Source organism: Gadus chalcogrammus, chromosome 13 (genome assembly GCF_026213295.1).
Source record: "Gadus chalcogrammus isolate NIFS_2021 chromosome 13, NIFS_Gcha_1.0, whole genome shotgun sequence".
In the NCBI taxonomy this organism is placed as follows: domain Eukaryota; kingdom Metazoa; phylum Chordata; class Actinopteri; order Gadiformes; family Gadidae; genus Gadus; species Gadus chalcogrammus.
Genome location: NC_079424.1, coordinates 19,485,494 through 19,495,033, shown reverse-complemented (window position 1 = coordinate 19,495,033; position 9,540 = coordinate 19,485,494).

The window sequence follows — 9,540 nt, the reverse complement described above, 5'->3', positions numbered from 1 at the left end:
ACGGCTGTCTAGGCCCTGGCTGCAGAACGGTTAAGACCGAACCACCGGAACAATGGAAACGGGGGAAACCCGGTGGAAACTGATTTGTTTCATTAAGAGGCTCTGGAGGAAAAAACTGAAACCGCTGCAGTTGGCCGTGCTCATTCTTACAACTCTCCCTCCAAATGGAATCAAGTATTTCATCCAAAGCGCGTGTTCCATGGCGACTATAGCGGCAAGCGCTTGGTTGTGTGTGTGTGTGTGTGTGTGTGTGTGTGTGTGTGCCTGTTGGTGCGCATGTGTGGTGTGGTGCCTGCACACTACGACTCCCCTCTCCGCCGTCCCCCTGTTCGCAGGCCTCCTGCTTGATTGCGATAGAAAACTCAATCTCCTCTCCCCGCGCAGAGAGGCAAAGTGATTCTGGTGCTTGAAGAGATTAATAGCCCTCAAGAAGAAATGAATCAGGTGTGTGCTCTCAGGGGCTTGACTCCTCCAAAGGGCGTGCGCAAATAGAATTCCTTTTGTCCTCTCCCTCCTCCCCGCTCTCGCTCTCTCCCTCCTCTCCTTTCTCTCTTCTCATTAAGGACGGACTGGCTAGGAGGGAGGAGCAGGAGGTCGCACCGCACAGCTCTGCCTGTTCCACCCCACCACCGCCATCACCAGCCCTACCCCACCCTCCTTGGCAGCCCAGGTTACAGTCTGCTGTAACCCCCCTGCCCCCCCCTGCCCCCACACTCATCAGGCCTGGCTTGTTAGAGAAATCAGGGGGAATGGCCCATGTGTGTTCAAAAGGAGCAGCAGGTGGTCCTTAGCCCCCCCTTCCAATAACACACACACACACACACACACACACACACACACACACACACACACACACACTCGAGTGGTGTACGGTCAGCAGCGTCTCTCCCCAAGCAGTATGACGGAAACACAGACGGGGTAAACAGATTCTCCTCCATCTGAGAGGGCTTGTTTCTTGTTATCACAAAATAAACTGTACAACACCCCCCACTATGTCCGCCAGTGTGAGGGAGGGATCGTGCCTCTGTGTGTGTGTGTGTGTGTGTGTGTGTGTGTGTGTGTGTGTGTGTGTGTGTGTGTGTGTGTGTGTGTGTGTGTGTGTGTGTGTGTGTGTGTGTGTGTGTGTGTTGACAGCCCTAGCCCCCCCCCCCCCCCAGCTTGTCCTCCTGGGTGGCTCCGCCTGGCTGAATAACTCTAATTGGTGTGAGCCATGTCTGTTAAATCACCCGCTAACCCCCATGTGCATGCGTGCTATCAGGCGTTTTAATGCTGCAAATTACCTTGGCCGCGTGGGGGCACGGACGCTGCCCTGCGAGCGTGCACGTGGCTGCACACACTTTGGCTGAGCAGAGGTGTGTGTGTGTGTGTGTGTGTGTGTGTGTGTGTGTGTGTGTGTGTGTGTGTGTGTGTGTGTGTGTGTGTGTGTGTGTGTGCTTGAGAGAAAGTGAGAGAGTTGGGTGTTACATGTGGCTCCTAGACCTGTTAAGTACTGTGAGGTCCACGGCCAAGCAGCACCTTGTCATAGCGGTCCAGCCGTGGTTTAAGGAGGCATTCCTGCGTAAGGTTCAGGGCAGAGGACAGCTCTTTTCCCATGCCCTACATATTAGTACATTCTTAATGTAATTGCTTAATAATCGCAGTTCTTTTTTTGCTTTACTTTGTGAAGCTCAGGTCTAGACTGTTGCAGTTTACTCCTCCGCTGCAACCTAATCTGAACTTTATGTTCCCCGGAATGTCACATTTTTTCAAAGCCACGTCATGCTATTTAAGCCAGGGGACTGAGCTCTTTAAAAAAGAAAACGTGTTTGTTTTCATAGCTAAACAGCTGTCAAACATGATTAATATTTCAGCGTGAGGCTCTGCTTGAGGAAACCTCTTAGTGCTGAGGGAGCAGGATGCGAAAAACCAACCAACTGTTGTTCTCTGGGTTCCTCTCTTCTCCTCTCTTCCGCTCCTGCGCCGCTGAGTCCTATAGGAGTGGGAAGGAACAAACTGAAAACCCGGAGGTGTCCTAGTGATGTAAACAAGCTCTGGCTGAACCTCTTCATCTCCGAGCAGGGCTGGGGCTTTGCAGATTTCATTCCACACAGGGAGGCTGCATTGAACTATTCCCCCGTTTTTTTTCTCTTTCTTCATCTGCCTTTGGAGGCAATTGGATCAGAGAGATGGGGGTGGTGGTGGTGGTGGTGGGGCAGGGTAGGTGGTGGTGGTGGTGGTGATGGGGTGGGTTAGGTGGTGTGGGAGGGTTAGCTTGTCTCAGACAAATCTCGGGGGGCCTCGTCGTGTTTGCTCTGCCTCATGTGCAAGGCGCTGCGACCCTTGCCCTCTCTGGGAAGTGAACCAGACCCCCACCCCCAACCCCCCCCCCCCTCCCCCTGACATACAGAAGGTCCCCCCCCCCCTCCTCCCTCCCACCCTCCTCTATGTTTACACTGGGCTGTAAGTGCTGCCCCGTGGCCACCGGCCTGTGTGCAAAACACGAGCAACAGGAAACAAAGGGAGATTCCCGTACACAGGGCTTCCGACATGCTCTCCTTGGCCATGGCTATGGGTCTCCACGTAGATGGATCCATGCGGACACAGCAACGGTCTGGTACTAGGGATAGCAGCGGTGCATAGGGAGGCTTGAGCTCTATGCTAGAGCTCTGACATAAAATAAAACAGCAACAGCCCACCTTTCTCCAAACCTCACAAGCCAAGGAATTCTTATTTCTTACCATTTGATCCTGAAAGGTGCTTTGTCCGCTTCCTTTCAGATGCAGGCCCTCTAACTTCCTGACGAGACCCAAGAGATTCACTCCTTCCATCCGTACTCCTCCTGAACACAAAACTCCCCTCTCACTCTCTCACTACCTTGCCCTCCCTTCATCTCCCTCCACCCATCTGTTCTTTAAAGTGCCTCCCTCCTATCTCCTCCTTCTCATCTCCTGGTGATTAGCCCTGTTTCACTTTAAATTTTGTTCGCTGCTGTAACATCTGAATTTCCCTTCGGTTATTAACAAAGTCTTCCTATCTCATCTGTTCATCTGCGTCTTATGCACTGTGGTCTGTGGGTTGCGCTGGGGGAGAGATCCAGACGTTCAGAAGAGTCATATATATATTTATGTATATATACACCTATATATATATGCATGTATATATACCGCAATTGATCTTCAAAACCCTTTACCAATCCAATATTGTACCCCAAGGCCCGGGCCTCCCCCGCTCTGTCAGGGTATCGGATGGCGGACAACAGATCGACCCGATGCGTCGGCGGGCCGAGCGCCGTGGTGGACTCACGGTCCGCCACAGATTAGAGCAGTGCGGTTTCCCCTCTGGTTGAGGGGAACCGACGCGTTAGAAGATGTGCCACCCGACCGATACCCAACGTTAGCAGAAGGGGAGTGAGCGTGTACTCGCTCCCCTCCCCCACCACAACCACCACAACCACCAACTGCCTCCGACTGCACTGGGAAATGAAACACTTGCGTGTGATTTCCTGACAATGAGGGACATTTGGATAGACCAGGGAAAGTTATTTCTATGAAGACACTGGATCATTTTTGTGAAACCCTACCTATCATCAATGTTTTTAGGATGTCACTCAATGGGAAGTCTACGTCGCCTTGCTCTCTCTGTGACCACCATCTCTAGTGTAACCTCGGCCTAGCTCTCTGTTTATACATGTCTCTACGTTCAAACAAAGAACCGTTGTACATTACATGAAAAAAAACCTTACGTTTTTGGCAGAAGTTATTCCTTGAACCGCCAAAACGACAATTTGGCGGGTCAAAGCATTCAATCTTCAATGTTTATAACTCCACTGCTGTGAGAGTTCCACTTTCAACACCTGCATACCCCTGCCGCACATTTGGCTGTCATTACACATTCAGCAGAAGAGGGGAAGAGGGCAGACGTGTGTCGGTGGCGAGAGAAGAGAAGAGCTGTCACAGGAACTGTCACAAGAACTGTCATGACCCTTGTGGACATTTCCCACAATGTGAGAAACTCTCAGACTAACACCACAAGCAGAGGCAGAAAGACAGAGACTGCCATCTCTTTAAGGAGAGGACTCTAAGCAGTACTAGCGGGTTCTTTCGGCTGTAGCTCTTGACTGGCAGCAGAAGGAATCTCCCCGACACCAGAGCGATGGAACAAACGCTAATCCACGAGCGCTACCGCTATTGTGCTGCGCTCTGGAAATCTGTGTGATCAGATAAGGCCCGCTAATGGCCAATAAAACTATCTGGCTGTGAGCTGATGGCGGGGCATGCCGCCAACAGGGAGAAGCGAAACATGCTGAATGAGTGGCTCTTACATAAAGAGGTTTGATAAGAGAACAAAAAAGCTGTGGCTGTGCGTGTGGGTAGGTCCTGACCTTTAAACCCTAGGGAAGTGGGGACTGAAATGAACCACTAAACTCAAGCGGTGACTGATGGATGATTAGGAAATTGGAATGGGTGTTTTTTTTCTCTGCTGGCGTTTGCTGTGTGTCTGTGACGGCGGGAAGAGGGTTTGATCCATCATTTGTCCGACATACAAACCGAGGTAAACCGCGTGTTTTCTCATCAAGAAAACCAATGCTGGCTCATTATGGGGAAATCGTCCAGCGAACCAAGTCAGAAAATAAAACGAATGCGGATGGATTGCGAAAAGCCAACAATCAAGTGTAGGGTTTTCCCACTTTATCTCATCATTGCAGCTCATCAAGTATGCTTTTAAATCAGTGTTGCTTTGAACACTTTACCAATTTGGGCAAAACTGTCTCAATTTAGAAAAGCCGCCAGCTTTCAACATCTGCTTTGATTCCATGGCCAGAGGAATTAACGATAATCTAGTACCATGGTGAATTATGCAGTTTCACAAAAGGATTTATCCACAGGATTAATCTAAATCCGACATGAAATGTAAATCTCGTATTTGGGTGTTTTCTTTTCTTTCGATATTCTTTAATACATCCAGCCATTGAGTGTGTCAAACCCTAACAACGCACACTCTTCTGTGTTAAACAAGATCAATAGTGTCCACATGCTCAACATTTACTCACTGCAGCTGAGCCTGGCTATAAGTCTGCACGAAGCTGGGGGATGTGGAGCATTGCTGATGTTTGAGGATTCACGTGTGGTGTCGGATAGTGTCGTGGCTACAGCGTTCATCTCCCATCTTGAGGTCCTGGGTCCAAGTCTCCAAATCCTTGAAAAGCTTAAACTGTCCCCTGAATGACTTGCCTACCTAAAGACCTGTCTCATCTGTCTCTACTCTCTGACTTACCCCTTGACTGCCTAAGTCCTTAATGAGCTGTCTGTATTCTCCTACCGTCTCCTTAGTTATTTTTCTCTTTATTCGCCGTTTCACCCCCTAACTGCACCGTCACAACCTGTGGATCAGTTGAAAGTCATTTTGTATAGTCATTTAAATAGTCATAACAAAGGTAAGACATCTTGCACTTTCCCTTTGAAGAATCTCAAACAATACGCTTAATTTGTGTTCCATACCAACATCATTATAAAAAGTATAGTCTAGGCAGAGGCCTCTCTAAAACGCTTTACGCTCAAATTCAAAGCTCCTTCTCATTAGTTTAAAACGGCGGCCCCTCGGGGCTTGTGTCTGCCGTTTACGAGACAACGTGACGGATCACAGCAGTGAGCTAGAAGGGAAGCGTCAGAGCAGCAGACTTTCTTTGGGGTAATGAATCTTCTTGTCGATGTATCATCGTAGCTCTGGCACGCTGTTTATTTGTCACGGAGGTCAGGCTGTGTTTAGCATTCTGCCCGGGCTGACACATTCCTGCTCTTGGGTGGTAGGCAGGCGGCCGCAAATACATTCACCAGAGTGTAATTTTAGCAATTTTGTCTTGAGAGTGAGAATCAGCTAGCGAGCACGAAAGGGAGAGGGAAAGAGAGAGAGAGAGAGGGAGCGAGCGGGGGTGTGAGAACTGCATATAGTGGTGATTTGAAGGTGCCAAGCCCGGTTCTTGGAGACAGCGCAGACTGGAAATCTCTGGTCGCAGCCTGCTGCAAGGAGCCAGAGCATGGCAGGGCGATGGCGGGCTGACAGGCTCCGACAATGAACAGCCCCGATACCTCTTATGTATCACGCTTAGCGCTCGGAGGTGAAAATAAGCAACCTGCCGATCCCCCCACATCGCAGGGAGTGTGTTTACGTCGAGGTGGGGGTGCAAAGGATTATTCTTATTTTTTTTTAGTTTTACCCAACTGTCTAGGGTTGACAGGAGAAGATATTGATCGGTACACGTGCCGCAACGACCTCAGACATAAGAGTGTGTTTTCAGTTTGTTAGGGGGGAGGGGGGGGTTGACGGACAATGTGACATGGGACACCCCGTGACATCCTCGCACATACACAAGTGTGCTGCCGGGTGAAAGAATGGGATTATTGTGTCGGTAGCGTCGCGGGACAGTGTTACGCATGTGAGCTCTCTCTCACACAAACACATCCTTTACTGCGGCCACACGCCCTCACAGGACCCAGCCGATGACCCCTTTACTCTCTGCGAAGCGCTGGGCCTTTTCAGTTTGATTCAGTTTGCCATGCAATACGCTCACAGTCATTCAACAGATGCTTTTATTCAATGGGATTTACGGCTAATGCAGATTGAGGCTGTTAAGGAGAAGGCAGGGGTGAGGGGGGCCTCTTGCCTCTTCCTCTTGCTTGGCTTGACATGGTGGATGAAGCCCCCCCCCCCCCCCCCCAAGTTCCTAATTCGTGTGTCAAAAATGTTTTCCCCACTCCTTTAATAGAGAGGGGGTTCAAATGACATGGAACCCTCAGAGATGCACACGTTTGATTCAGTAGTGATTTCTGACCTCTCTGACGTGTCTCACACAGGTCTACCTTTACATGAACAGCCTTTACCATACAGTCTTTCAAAGGCAGCAGCAGCCACCAACTGCAAGAACATTCCCTTGGGCCAGGAATATAAAAATGTACTCAATGAATGGGTCTATATTAAAATGAGGGTCCTTTTTTAAGAACCCCAATGCCTCCTGGAACCAGTCTGAAGGAGGTCTAGAGTAGGATGGGGGCATTTCAAAACATAATTATCCTCGTCTCATTGCCATTCAGGCGTGATGGTATATGCTGCCTGCCTGCACAGTATTTCGTGTAAATGGAGACATGGCCGTTTGATATTCAAACCCTGTGAAACCACTAATGAGAACGTGCAGCCTCTTCAGAGCTGATTAAAAAACCCTAATCCACCGCCTGCTGTGAACATCTTCAACATTGATTCATCCCCTGCGTCTTTTTACATGTAGACTTTTATGTCGGTGTTTAACTCGAGGGCCGAGCCTACTTTATCAGGAGACGCGTTCGCCCCACAAAGAGAACAATTTTGCACGCACCAAGTCGACTTCCTTCCTCGTCAGACAACGAAGGGCAAAACCTTCATCCCGGGGCGAGGAAATCCAGATGCATTAACGAGTCGATGAAGAATTTGTATGTGAGTGCGCGTTTGTCATTTCCCAGCGAGCACAGCTGACCTTTGTTAATGATGCCGCTCAGAGCTGCAGGTGGCGTGATACCTGCCGCTGCCAAGGGAACTCCCCTGAGGGTGGCGCTCGTCGGCGGGTCTGATTCCTTCTGACTGAACGGGAAGCGTATAGACTCAGCTGGGAGGCGGCTGGGGGGACGCTGACTTAATCAAAGCAACTGGCAGGGAAAAAAAAACACTGTCCTGCTTCATTTACATCAAAATCCCGCAGCATCTGCTTGCTTTTATTTATATATTTTTTATTTACTGCCAGCACTTCTAGGAGAGAACATATAGAATGTGCTGGGATGAAACTACAGGATCTTATTATGCTAGGTAAACTTATTTTTCCTCTCCTTGTTGAGTCTTTTTTTTTCTGCTTCTTTATCATGGAGGAGTATAGAGATGGAGGAGGAGGAGAACGAGGAGGAGGGAGAGAGCCCTCCTCTCCATTTATGATTTGTGTTTCTTGAGAGATGGAAAGAGAGGAACAGAGCGAGAGATGCGTTCTCATGCAGCCAAATCTGCTGAGCTATTCCGGCTTTGCAATAAATCACCCATGGGACTTTTCCCCTTATAAATATATATATATATATATATATATATATATATGCACATACTTTATGTGTCTATATGTATCTCCATAATACCTTTGCTGCCTTGAGTAAAGTAGGTTTTGAGTCATCATGGGGTTCGTTTGTGTGGAAAAGCAATTTTCCACCCATGCACACACATTCATGCACGCACACACACGCGCACGCACACACACACACACCTTCATGCACACACACATTCATTCACACCCACACACAGACACACACACAAACACACACACACACACACACACACACACACACACACACACACACACACACACACACACACACACACACACACACACACACATGTAGTTCCTCCACTTTCCTGCTATCTCTCGTATCCCAATTCTCTCTATCCTCCCCTCCCCCACCACTCGCCACTCCACCGTCATCCTCTGCACTACATGCTGACTCACTCTCTCTGTATACTCTCTCTCTCTCTCTGTATACTCTCTCTCTCTCTCTCTCTCTCTCTCTCTCTCTCTCTCTCTCTCTCTCTCTCTCTCTCTCTCTCTCTCTCTCTGTCCTCCCCTCCTCCTCGATATCTCCCCCCTCTCCTCAATCTCACACAGGCTGAGAGAGGATCCTGGATTGCAGCATTATGCCGGTCCACCGCAAAATCCTTTCCATTCTCTTACTGCCCATATGAGCTGGGTCAGGTATCAGTCCCCGAAGTGAGAAGACAGGCACACGACGAGATGAAGAACAACTTCAACATGTAAAGGTGCCAGATTTAGCTATGCAAGCTGATTTTCATCTCTCTCCCACAACTAACCCCAATTCCGCTGAAAGTCCCGCCCCTCTGTCTCTCGCCACTAACCCCCCAAAACTCTTTTTTTTCACCACTTACCCCATGTCACTGAAAGTCCCGCTCCTCGGACTCTCACCGCATGCCTCTGAAAGTCCCGCCCCTCTCTCTCGCCACTCACTCATTTGGGCCCCTCCCCCGTTCCAGGTGTTCCGTCGTGAGAACACATGACAACACCACATTGAAACTTCCCTTTGCTAGGCCACACCACAACCAAATGCCCCCCCCCCCCCCCCCAGAGTGTGTGCCGGTCACAAGTCTTACCTAAAGCGCCCTCCCCCCCAAGGGGGTCTGAAGACAGACTGAGTGTGAAGACAGCCCCAAGGTCATGCACGCAGGAGGCGCTGATGGATGTCTGGTCAGACTCTTGATTGGGCTGCCCTACTTGTGGGATGGCTCGGGTGAGCCTGTGAGTGTGAGAGGGTGTTTGAGTGTGTCAGTGTCTGTAGGTATATCCAATAATACTTGCTAAAAGTAAGGAACGGTGCCAAGACCATGTTGTGCCGGAAAAGCCGGAGGGAGAGGGAGAGGGAGAGGTAGATAGAAAACAGGACGGAGGGAAAGTGATGAGAGGGGAAAGAGAGAAACGGAATGGTATGAGAGACTTATAGTGCAGTACAGGACGCCTGTTGGGAGAAGACGGTGGTCATGTTTGTCTGT